The 10,453-nt window shown below is 32.9% G+C and overlaps 1 pseudogene; it reads left to right on the top strand.

Annotated features, from left to right (window-relative positions):
- The first annotated feature begins 3,886 nt into the window (after positions 1-3,886).
- LOC149557452 (nucleobase-ascorbate transporter 7-like) lies at positions 3,887-10,168 on the top strand (annotated as a pseudogene).
- The last annotated feature ends 285 nt before the right edge of the window (positions 10,169-10,453 follow it).

The raw sequence follows: 10,453 nt of genomic DNA, 5'->3' as shown, positions 1-10,453 counted from the left end.
AGGTCTTTTTCTAATCTTGGAGATGGCCTTAAAAAGCCTGTCTTCCTCTAGGTTTAGAACTGCCTTTGCTTCAAAATTTTCTTCTACTTCGTCCTCATCCTCGCTTTCATCTCTTACAAGAAGATTTATTCCTCTACACATTTTTCTTCCAATTCTTGCATTTGTCTTTGGAGGGGTTTAAAATCCTCAAGTGTAACACCTACATCTCTTCTACCATGCTCTCTTCGTGGAGGTATTTTTTGCACTTCTGTTAAAACCCTAGTGCAAATTGACTCATAATCAATGATCTATCTACATGATAGGGCCAAACCATGGTCCTAGTGTGAACTGCCTCACATTCAGTGATCTATCTACACACTCAAGAACTCCAGCTCTGATACCACTTGACAAAGGGTGCTCCCCTTAATACCATAAACTCATAACAAAAATAAAGAAACAACAACAAATGCAAGAACAAAATATGGACTTCATATTATCGCTGCAAATGTAGAATTATAGAATCCATAAGTACAATATGCTAACCCACATAGGAACCCTCATTATAGTAATTTGCAAGACTAAGTTGATAACTACCACCTAGAGTTGTTCTAGACAATGTTCGGGCCTTTCTTAAATAGGCAATTTTATGCCACCTGGGAAGGTTCTAAACCCTTCAAACTTAATACCTAGGGCCGACAGACCCTAGAAAAACATATAGAGTTGGCCAAATACATCTTTGACAATTATTTTAGAAATTTTGGGTAGCCCAACTTTGGAAGGCCATAACTCTCAAATTGTTGCTTTGATTGGCTATTATAACTAGTTTTCAGAAATGACAGCTCTTGATCTATAGGCTTAGAATGGCACAAGTGCACTTTCATCAAGTTTTCAGACCTCATCCAAGCACTCTAAGGCCCCCAACGGGGAGCCTAAATATTTTTTTCCTAAATTTTTCACCAAATATCCACAATAACTTCTTTGATACTTAAGCTAGAGTAATGAGATTTTTATGGTAGGCTTATAACTCTAAAATGAACCTTCATGTAGAAAATGAGAACATTATGAGCTCATATGACAAACTTACAAAAACTAGCAAGTTCTCAAAAATAGCAACCCCCTGTCTACTAGTCCTTATTAAAATAGAAAAAACTAAAAAGAAAATATTTTTGGGTGATGCAAGATTGCTCTTACACCCAAGATGCTCCTACATCAAAATGTTCGTATGGTGTTTCATGTTTATATTTCTGCATTGACCTAGGATAGTAACCTATAAAGTTTAAATATTGTATGATCTAATGGGCGCATGCATGTTGAGGTTTTATGGATATGGATCTACTAAGCATTGAAAAGTTTTATTTGCACATATGGACCTTGGATAACTGATTCACCCCACCTCTTAGTTATTCTAAGGAATTCCAACACATAAGGGGTGCAATGTGCCCCTGATTGATTTGTATGTGACATTGTATCTGGTTTCATAGTTCTAAAGAAAGTCAAAATGGGTATCTAGATCTATAACTTGTTCATCAATCTAAGATCTAAAAGCTACAAAACCAAGGGATATTTTTTTGATGTTAGGGGAGGTTTCCTTGGTCAAACCATAGTTTAAGAATTAACCTTGAATTTAAATAATTGAAATAGAATGCTAGCAAGTAGTAGTGATAGATCTGACATGAAGCAATGCAAATCTATCAACGTCCTCTTGAATTTAGAATTTAATCAAGCACTAGTACATTTGACCCCATTTTTAGACCAATTTTTTTTTTATCATCTATTAAAATGTTTTAGATTGGTCAGAATATGCAAGGAAAAATATCTTCTTCTTTTTTAATCCATGCCCGTGTTGGTCAAAATTTTGACCAACATGAGCTTCATCATGTCAAAATGAAAAAGGTCAATTTCCCTATTTCATTGTTAGTCCAAGGTTTAGTGCAGGAAAATGGAAATGCATATCTCTTCTAAGGAGGAAGTGAAGGCATCCGCGCTTCCTTAGCTGGTTCTGATAATTAGGAATATGGATCCATCAACAATGGAAAATCTTATATTAAGTAAGTCTCAAACTCTTTTGATTGATTGATTGTTGATTCTAACACTGGAGATTGATATCTTTGCTGGTTTTATTCTTTTGTAGTTGTTCTCTTGGCTTGCATAGCGGTATAAATTGAAGTAATTATTTACATACCCACAAAGTGTTACTCTGGTATACATGGATCCAGAGGCCCTAATTTGGATTTGAGATAATATTCAAACTTGATTGCCCTATTGTATAACTTTTATAGATCGATTTCCTTTATCAAACTGAATTCTTTTGCTAAGTCTGGTCTAGAAATTTGAATAATGGTCCTTTATTTTTACTTTTGCCTAATAACCCTTGTCATTTTGAATGCTAGATTTTAACAATTTGTCTCTTCTCTAGGCTTGAGCATGACCTACATTTTTATCTTCTCTTGCTCTCATTTTTTTCACATTTTTCTACGTCTTGACAACTAAATTGATTATACCCTTGTTTGACATTTTTTATTTTTCAATCCAAATATTATTATGTAAGTTAGAGTGAGTTTCATTCTAAATTAGGAGTTTTGTTGAGTCATAGGCCAGCTTCTTAGAGTAATTTTGGGCTAAGTTATGTCAAATCACAAATATTTCATGAGTTTTTGGCTTATGATCCAAGAGGGTGAGATTTTGTGCTTCCAAAAAGAAAAAACTCAACATGTTTAACCTAAGCTATAATAAGTGTTTTTGAGAAATACACAATTAAGTTATTAACACGCATACAAGAACATTCACTTCCATCCAACCACTACTTTTGCTATATTAAAATTGGCTAATAGATTTCGCTAAGAGATTTTGGGTGATGAAGGCTTAGAAGATAATGGTATTGGCTCCACTATAGAGTCCTTTCATTTTTTAGCATATTTAGAACTGGGACAATTTTTATATTTTCTTTCTTATCTCATATTGGTTAGTATGATGAACTCACATCTATGTGTACTTTGATGTCCAAAGTAGGTGTTTAGTAATTGGCTTATGTTTGTTCACTGTGCAGCTTGAGGAGGATGACAAAATGCGGTAGCATTTAATTATGTTCCCACCTGCAAACTAGTAAGCATTAGAATTTCACATGCACACACTAATACAGGATATTGTAGCAGCATTATTGATGGGGTTTGAAAAATGGGTCCTCCATGTGGAATCTACTGGAACCATCCTTAAGACTCCATTTGATTCTCAAGCAAGTTTAAGCTTAGAAGAGGTTTGTGTTGCATAATTGTTTGAGAAAATGTGTATGTTTTTAGGTGAATCTAAAAATGAAATTAAGAACCTAACAAATACTTTGGAAAAAATTGGAGGAATGTTTCATGATATGAATCTGCAATGACATTTGTTATTGTATTTTTTGGTTTAAATATTGCAAAGATATGTTGAAGGATGTTGATTTAACACAGGTGATTAAAGAAAAGAAAAGAAGGCTTGGATGTGCCCAAAAGACAATTGGGGATTTGTGCCTATTGTCAGGTTTGCCTGTAGATGCAAATGCCCATTACTCAACTGCAATAGAACTTGCCTGATTAATAGGAGATGTATTTTGGCATGTTGGGGCCATAGAAGGCAGTATGTACACTTTAGTGGTATGTTGATCTTAGATATCCATGGTAAATTAGAATCTATATAAAAGAAACTTCTCTGATGTCTTTTATATTGTATTTTTTAATCCATGTCAAGTACTATATGTCAAGATCTCAACTCTTAAATAGCCTCCTTTTATTTCATCTTTAATTTCAAATATATTAATTTACTTTGTTTCCACCTTAATTGTAATGTTCAACTATCAGCAATTGTTGAGGAATCCTTTATTCTTGAAGTTGATGTCAACTTTGTAAGTCTTTCACATGTCTAGACAGACCAGATGGGGCAAAAAGATCAAATGTTGGAAGAGGAAGTAAAGTACCGGTATTATGAAGTGATTCAACTTTATCGAAGGTAAGTTTATGGCAGCTTTGGTTTTGTTTTTGTTTGCACAAATGTGGTGTGGCTAAGATTTTTTAAAAATAGTAGTTTGAGTGAGTAAAATAATTTCTAGCTGAGTACCTTTTTGTTCTTGTATTTGTTTACACTGATATATAATTGCTGCTCCAAGCACACCACAATTGTGTTGGTCATTGAGGTATGATTTTAATTTTCATATAATCTTGTTACAAGTACAACTATGAGACATCATAAATTGATTGTAGTTATTTAAAGCCAACTTTGTTGATCTTGGAAAAAATGTGATAAATCACGAATTGGTTGGCCATGAATTCACATTAAAAAGTTGTCACATTAACAAAAGCTTGTAGCTTCTGGTTTTAACAGTAAAATAATGCAATTTTCTCATTTATGACCACAATAAAAGTTCCTAAACTTGCCCCCAGACTAGTGAAATTACAATTTTGACCCTGTTTTCATGTAAAGCCTTCTTTTTTTCTCATGCTTTTTGTTGGTTGCATCATTTTTTTGCAGAAACCCTAACCTAATACATGTTTTCAACCAAGTAAACCATGATTGCTGTAAAACTCTTTTATCTTTTGGTTTGCCAATCTATTTCTGAGAATGATTTTTGCTACTTGATTCAAAGCATACCCCGCTTTCTTATACAACTTTGGCCATTATAATTTTTTTTTTTCATTAAAAAGTTGCTTTCTTGATAGAACATATCAGATAACCTATCTTTTATTTTTTATTAATTATTGAGGGTTGCATTGGGCCTGTCCTTAAATTGTAGAAAAATCATAAATTGGCTACAAAAACTAAACAATATTAATGTTAAATTGACATTAGGCATTGCCAAATACTAAGAATAAATTATAAATTATAAAACCAAGCCAGTTCAAAGAAGCAAATAATAGGATCATGAAAGTTGGGAAGAAAGCCTCTAACCTACCATAAAAATACACACATTCCTGATTGAAGAACCAGAATTCAAATGTGTGCAGGGTGGCACCAACTTCCCTCCCTAGAAATATGTTTGTTCAAGCTAGTTCAAAGAAGCAGAGAATAGGATCATGAAAGTTGGGGAGAAATCCTCTAAACTAACATAAAAATACACACATTCCTGATTGAAGAATTAGAATTCAAATGCGTGCAGGGTGGCACCAACTTCCCTTCCCAGAAATTTGTTTGTTCTTTTCTGACTCATGAATTTGAACATCTAGGGGGCAAATTGATCAAATTAATGGATTGCAATACAGAGTTTGTAGCTATGAAAAATTGTTTCCTTACTAGCCTAAATAAAATTGGACTTGCAACCAGTGTTACTGGTATTTATCAAAATTCACATACAGGTAGGGTGGGACAGGTTCAGCTATAGATTTTCAACAAACAACTTGAGATAACAAGAAATTCTCATGGTAAAGCAAATATTAAATATGCATGGCATGGGGCATCTGATACAAGTATATCATCAATTATACTACATGGTTTTAGCAATAATAGAATAATGAATGGTGGTCTAGTATATGGTGTTGGTGTTTATCTTGCTCCTAAAGATTGCTCCTACTTGAGGTATGAAAGATTATGTTCAAAGATGTCTTTGGTGGGGATTTCTTTTAAATGTTTGAATTCTAGAATATTCTTTCCTTTAATACACCTATTCTTTATTTAAGAAGGAATATTTGACTAACTATTATTGCTTATTCTTTACAGTGTTCCATTTTTAGACTTGGACATTAATGGGGAATAGTATCTTGTGTTGTGCCAAGTTATTTTGGGGAATGTTGAAAAAGTTCCTCTTGGCTCTCTTCAGTTTCATCCAAGTTGTGAAAAGTTTGATTTTGGCATTAATGATATCACCAATCCAAAGCATTACATTATTTGGAGCACTCACATGAATACACACATTCTGCCAGAATATGTTGTTAGTTTTAAGCCTCCTCACCAGTCTCCTGGTATTGTTGAATTGTACTTTTTAATATCATCTCAATTATGCTAAGCGATCTGCAATTTGGATAGTTGTATGTTTTGTTTACCCAGAGTAATAGTGTATTTTGAATGTTACAACTTGTTTAGATGGATTGGGAGCAAGTGAACCTGCTTCTGATGTTTGTAGAAATGTGAGGAGTGATGCTCATGTAGCTAATGGATTTTTTGTTTATGAGATGGTAATCTGAAATAGTCAAATTTCGTAATTATGTTGATTAATATGTGTCACATACTTATTTTTTGTAAGAGCTTTCCCATAGGTGGCTTATTGAGCATGTACATTCTTAATTGGTTTCTAGGAGCCATGCACAAACACAAGCAAAGAAAACCAAAATAAGGTAGAGGTGCCTAGAAGAGAACCTGTGCGAGATCCCAGCATGGGGAACATGTCATTTATGGAGTTACTATCTATCATCGGAAAGTTTCTTCCCATAGCTAAAATAAAATTACTAGAACATCAATACAATGTGTACAAGGTAGATCATTATTTATCTATTGTCATTGAGGTAGTGTTATAGATTCAAGAGCAAATGCGCATAAGACTAGATCTATACACTGCCTATAATTTTCAAGCAAGAAGAATTAGCAAAGATACATTCATAAGGAGGGTGAGGACTGTTTCCACTGATAAGTTGTTGATTGAAGTTATTTGAAACTTAAAAGGGCAGGTATTTTAGTTTTAAGCATAATTTGATATGGGTTTATTGGTTGCATCGAGTTATTCTCCTTGAAATCTTGTGGAAGTTGATTAAAAGGGATGTTGGATTTGTTTCCTGTCTAGTTTGAAGACCCTATAAAAAATTTTGTACATAAATACACTAAATAACTGGTGATTGAACATAACTATCCATGTTTTGGCACACTGTTGCTTAAAGTTAAGATGATTTTCATTTAGTGTTGTTTGCAACTTTGTACATGGTTATTGTGATTTACTTACCATTAGTAATGTCTATTTGTTTATTACTTTCAACTAGGTTTTTTTGCAATTTTAGATGATTGGATCATTTTAAATGTATAATTTCCTGCAGTGGAAATCTTGATATATATAAAAAGAGTTTTCTTTATCATTATTGGCATTTCATTTCGGTTTCTTCGTTTCTAACTTTTATTCTTTGGAGTCTTGGCCTGATCTGCCTCTATCTCTCATGGGTGATAAACTGATTGTTGTTGACTCCAAACTGTGTTTCAAATTTCCTTAAGGTTAATCTATATACAATGACCAGTATCTGATTATTTGTTCTTACATTCTTTCTACTTGTGTTAGTCTACTTGTATGCAATTTTCTTTTATCTTCTACCAATTTATTGCTTTGTTGTTGGCCCTTAATCTAATAGAGAAATTTTCTATGTGCCATTTTATATATTTATGTATTTAAATTAATGACATCTTCAGATTAATGATATCTTGCTTATAATAGTTCTGCTTGAATGAGTACTTTTTGAACAGAATGCTAATTTATTTCAGTGACTCTTAATTCATACAATTCTTAATTCAGGATCATTGATGGGTTATGGTTGTGAACACCCAAAGCCTAGAGAGTTGTGTGGTGCATCATATTATGAATTTATCACTTGGATATTAATCTAAGTTGGTGTTTGTGCACACCTTTCAATTTTACAATTTAAATTTGAGGTAGTAGAGCTAATTGGTAAATAATTTTCATGCAATGAAACTGGGGGAGCAAAAAATGGATGCTCACTTTAACTTTTAGTGATACTAATTAAGCTTGAATTTGGAGAGCATCTCATTGAAATGTTTTATTAGTAGAATGTTTAGAGAAATTTAAGCCAATTAATTATTGGGCTATTAAACTTGTAAATCTCCTTATTCATGCCAGTTGGGATTTTTCACTAGATGAACTTGATCTATGGTTTTCAAGGTTTTGAATCCCATCTTTGTTAAAATTTCTGTATTCAAAATACAAAATTGGTCTGACCTATATGTAACACATCATTTTTTTTGGATTTCCTTATTATTAAGAGCTTTCTTTGGAAATTATGGTTTTACAAAGTGTTTTGTAGATTTGTAATTGTAGGGCATGAATGGTTAACTTCTTTTTTAATTCAGTACAACCATGCTGAATTGCATGATTTTATCTATGTTAACACATCCATATGTTGAAGTAAGATTAAGTCTCCTATTAATTTGATAATGTTATTTGTAGGTGGCTAAATGTATAGAGATAGGACTTCCACAACTTATCACATTGGTCTTTTTTTCACAGGTAAAACCCAGTTGGGATTTTTAACTAGATGAACTTGATCTATGGTTTTCAAAGTTTTGAATCCTATCTTTGTTTAAATTTCTACATTCAAAATATGAATTTGGCCTTACCTATATGTAGCACATCAATTTTTTTGGATTTCCTTATTATTAAGAGCTTTCTTTGGAAGTTATGGTTTTACAAAGTGTTTTATACATTTGTAATTGTAGGGCATGAACGGTTAACTTCTTTTTTAATTTAGCACAACCATGTTGAATTACATAATTTTATTTATGTTAACACTTCCATATGTTGAAGTCAGATTAAGTCTCCTATTCATTTTATAATGTTATTTGTTGGTGGCTAAATGCATAGAGATAGGACTTCCACAACTTATCACATTGGTCTTTTTTTCACAGGTAAAACCATCAAAATTTTGAATGAGACTATTAAATATGTCAGTTTATCATTTTTTAATTTTGAACTAGTAGCTTCTAGTTTAAAAAATCATACACAATCTAAACCATGAGCTACTAATTGAAAAGATTAAATATATGATATTAAAATTTGCAAAATGAGCATTTATTTTGGTTGGGTTCCTAAAAACATTCTTACCTCTTCAGGAGATTTTGTCTTTAGGTTCAAATTTAAAGATTTATAGGTTTGATTTTATGCTTCTAGTATTGAGGGTATACATGGTGTTTTAAACTAGTACTTGGGTCTACAGATAATGTTTTGCAATTGGAAAAAATTATGGTAATTTCTTGAGGTATAGTAGGCATAGTAACTGATTGAATCCCTTTACTGTCATTTCAGTATGCTCAACATATCAAGCCTAGAAAGAAACCTATTTTTGAGCGCTTTGTTGTCATCATTGTTGTCACAATTGTTTGGCTTTATGCTTATTTTCTCATAGTAGGTGGAGCATACAAGCATAGCCCTCAAAAAACCCAACTTCATTGCAAGATAGACAATTTTGGATTGGTTACACATGCCCCATGGTATAGACTACTTACAAATTTCTCATGTTAAATCACATTTTTTAAAACAATTTTCACTCATTCTTGTTATTCTGCAAGATAAGGATTCCCTATCCATTCTAATGGGGCTGCTTTTGTCTCACTCATTGAGGTTAGCTTGTCAAATTCCAAATTCTAGTCTTCATATTTAACTATTTTTGTAGTTATTGACTACTTTGTTAATTATCCATATGCTGCAAAGTGTATTGATTGTTGTGCTTTGAATTGGCAATCTAGTGGTACATTTTATGTTGTGTCAAGGTATTCAAGTGCCATACCTCCTCCTCAATCTATCCTAAGATGAGGTATAGGTTGGTAGGGGAGGAGTGGACTTTTTCTTTACTTATCTCATTCCTCTTTTCTTTGTGTTTGGACATTAGCATTATTAGAGGAAAGTTAGGGAGGAGATCTAATAGGTATTTTTGTAGGGAATTGGAATCTTGTTGAATGGGATGTTTGGAACTCTAAATGGGTCCACTGTATCAGTGTAAGAAGCCTAACACTTTTAGCTGCTCCTTGGCCCTCATGAAAAAGGACTAATTCAAAACTCTAAATTGTGTGTTTTCTGCATGCAGTGAGAATGCTGGTCTTTTGGCATTGACACAAGTTGGAAGTCGTAGGATGATACACATATCAATAGGATTTATGATATTCTTCTCTATTCTTGGTGATAATCATCTTTAGCTAGGCTCTCTATTCTCTACAGTATTTGGATATTATATTTTAAACCTGATAATTTACAAAGCTGATTTTGTGCTTTTGTCATTCTAGGAAAATTTGGAGCAATCTTATGTTGGTATGTATGAGCAAAATATATTTCCATTATGCTACAATGTTAGTCAAGTTTCAACCATTTACTCATTTCATTGTCTTAGTTTTTGCAATTTATGAGAAAGCCTTGGATAAGCTTATGATTAGTTTGCACAAATTAATACCTGTACTCAGAAAACTAGTCCATGTTGTTTTCTAAGTTTTTGTGATTTTGATGAGCAGCTGTTGGAGGGCTTAGCTTTGTCCAATATTGCAATCTAAATAGTTTTAGGACAATTTTTATCTTGGGTTTCTCTTTGTTTTTGGGCTTATCTATACCTCAGTATTTCAATGAGTTCACAGTGCTTCTGGGAGTTCACAGTGCTTCTGGGCATGGTCCAGTCCACACTAGATCCCAATGGGTAGGATTTCCATTCCTCTTTTCAAGGAGCTAGAGAAAGTTTATATCACATTTATTTTGGTGACATTGAGTTGAACTATGGCATTTTGGAACTAAATTATTTTTCTAACTGGATTATCTTGC

Source organism: Cupressus sempervirens, chromosome 5, assembly GCF_028749045.1.
Source record: "Cupressus sempervirens isolate cs-2001-9-10 chromosome 5, ASM2874904v1, whole genome shotgun sequence".
Taxonomy (NCBI): Eukaryota; Viridiplantae; Streptophyta; class Pinopsida; order Cupressales; family Cupressaceae; genus Cupressus; species Cupressus sempervirens.
The sequence above is the reverse complement of the archived record's forward strand: the minus strand, read 5'-3'. Positions and strand labels throughout refer to the sequence as shown.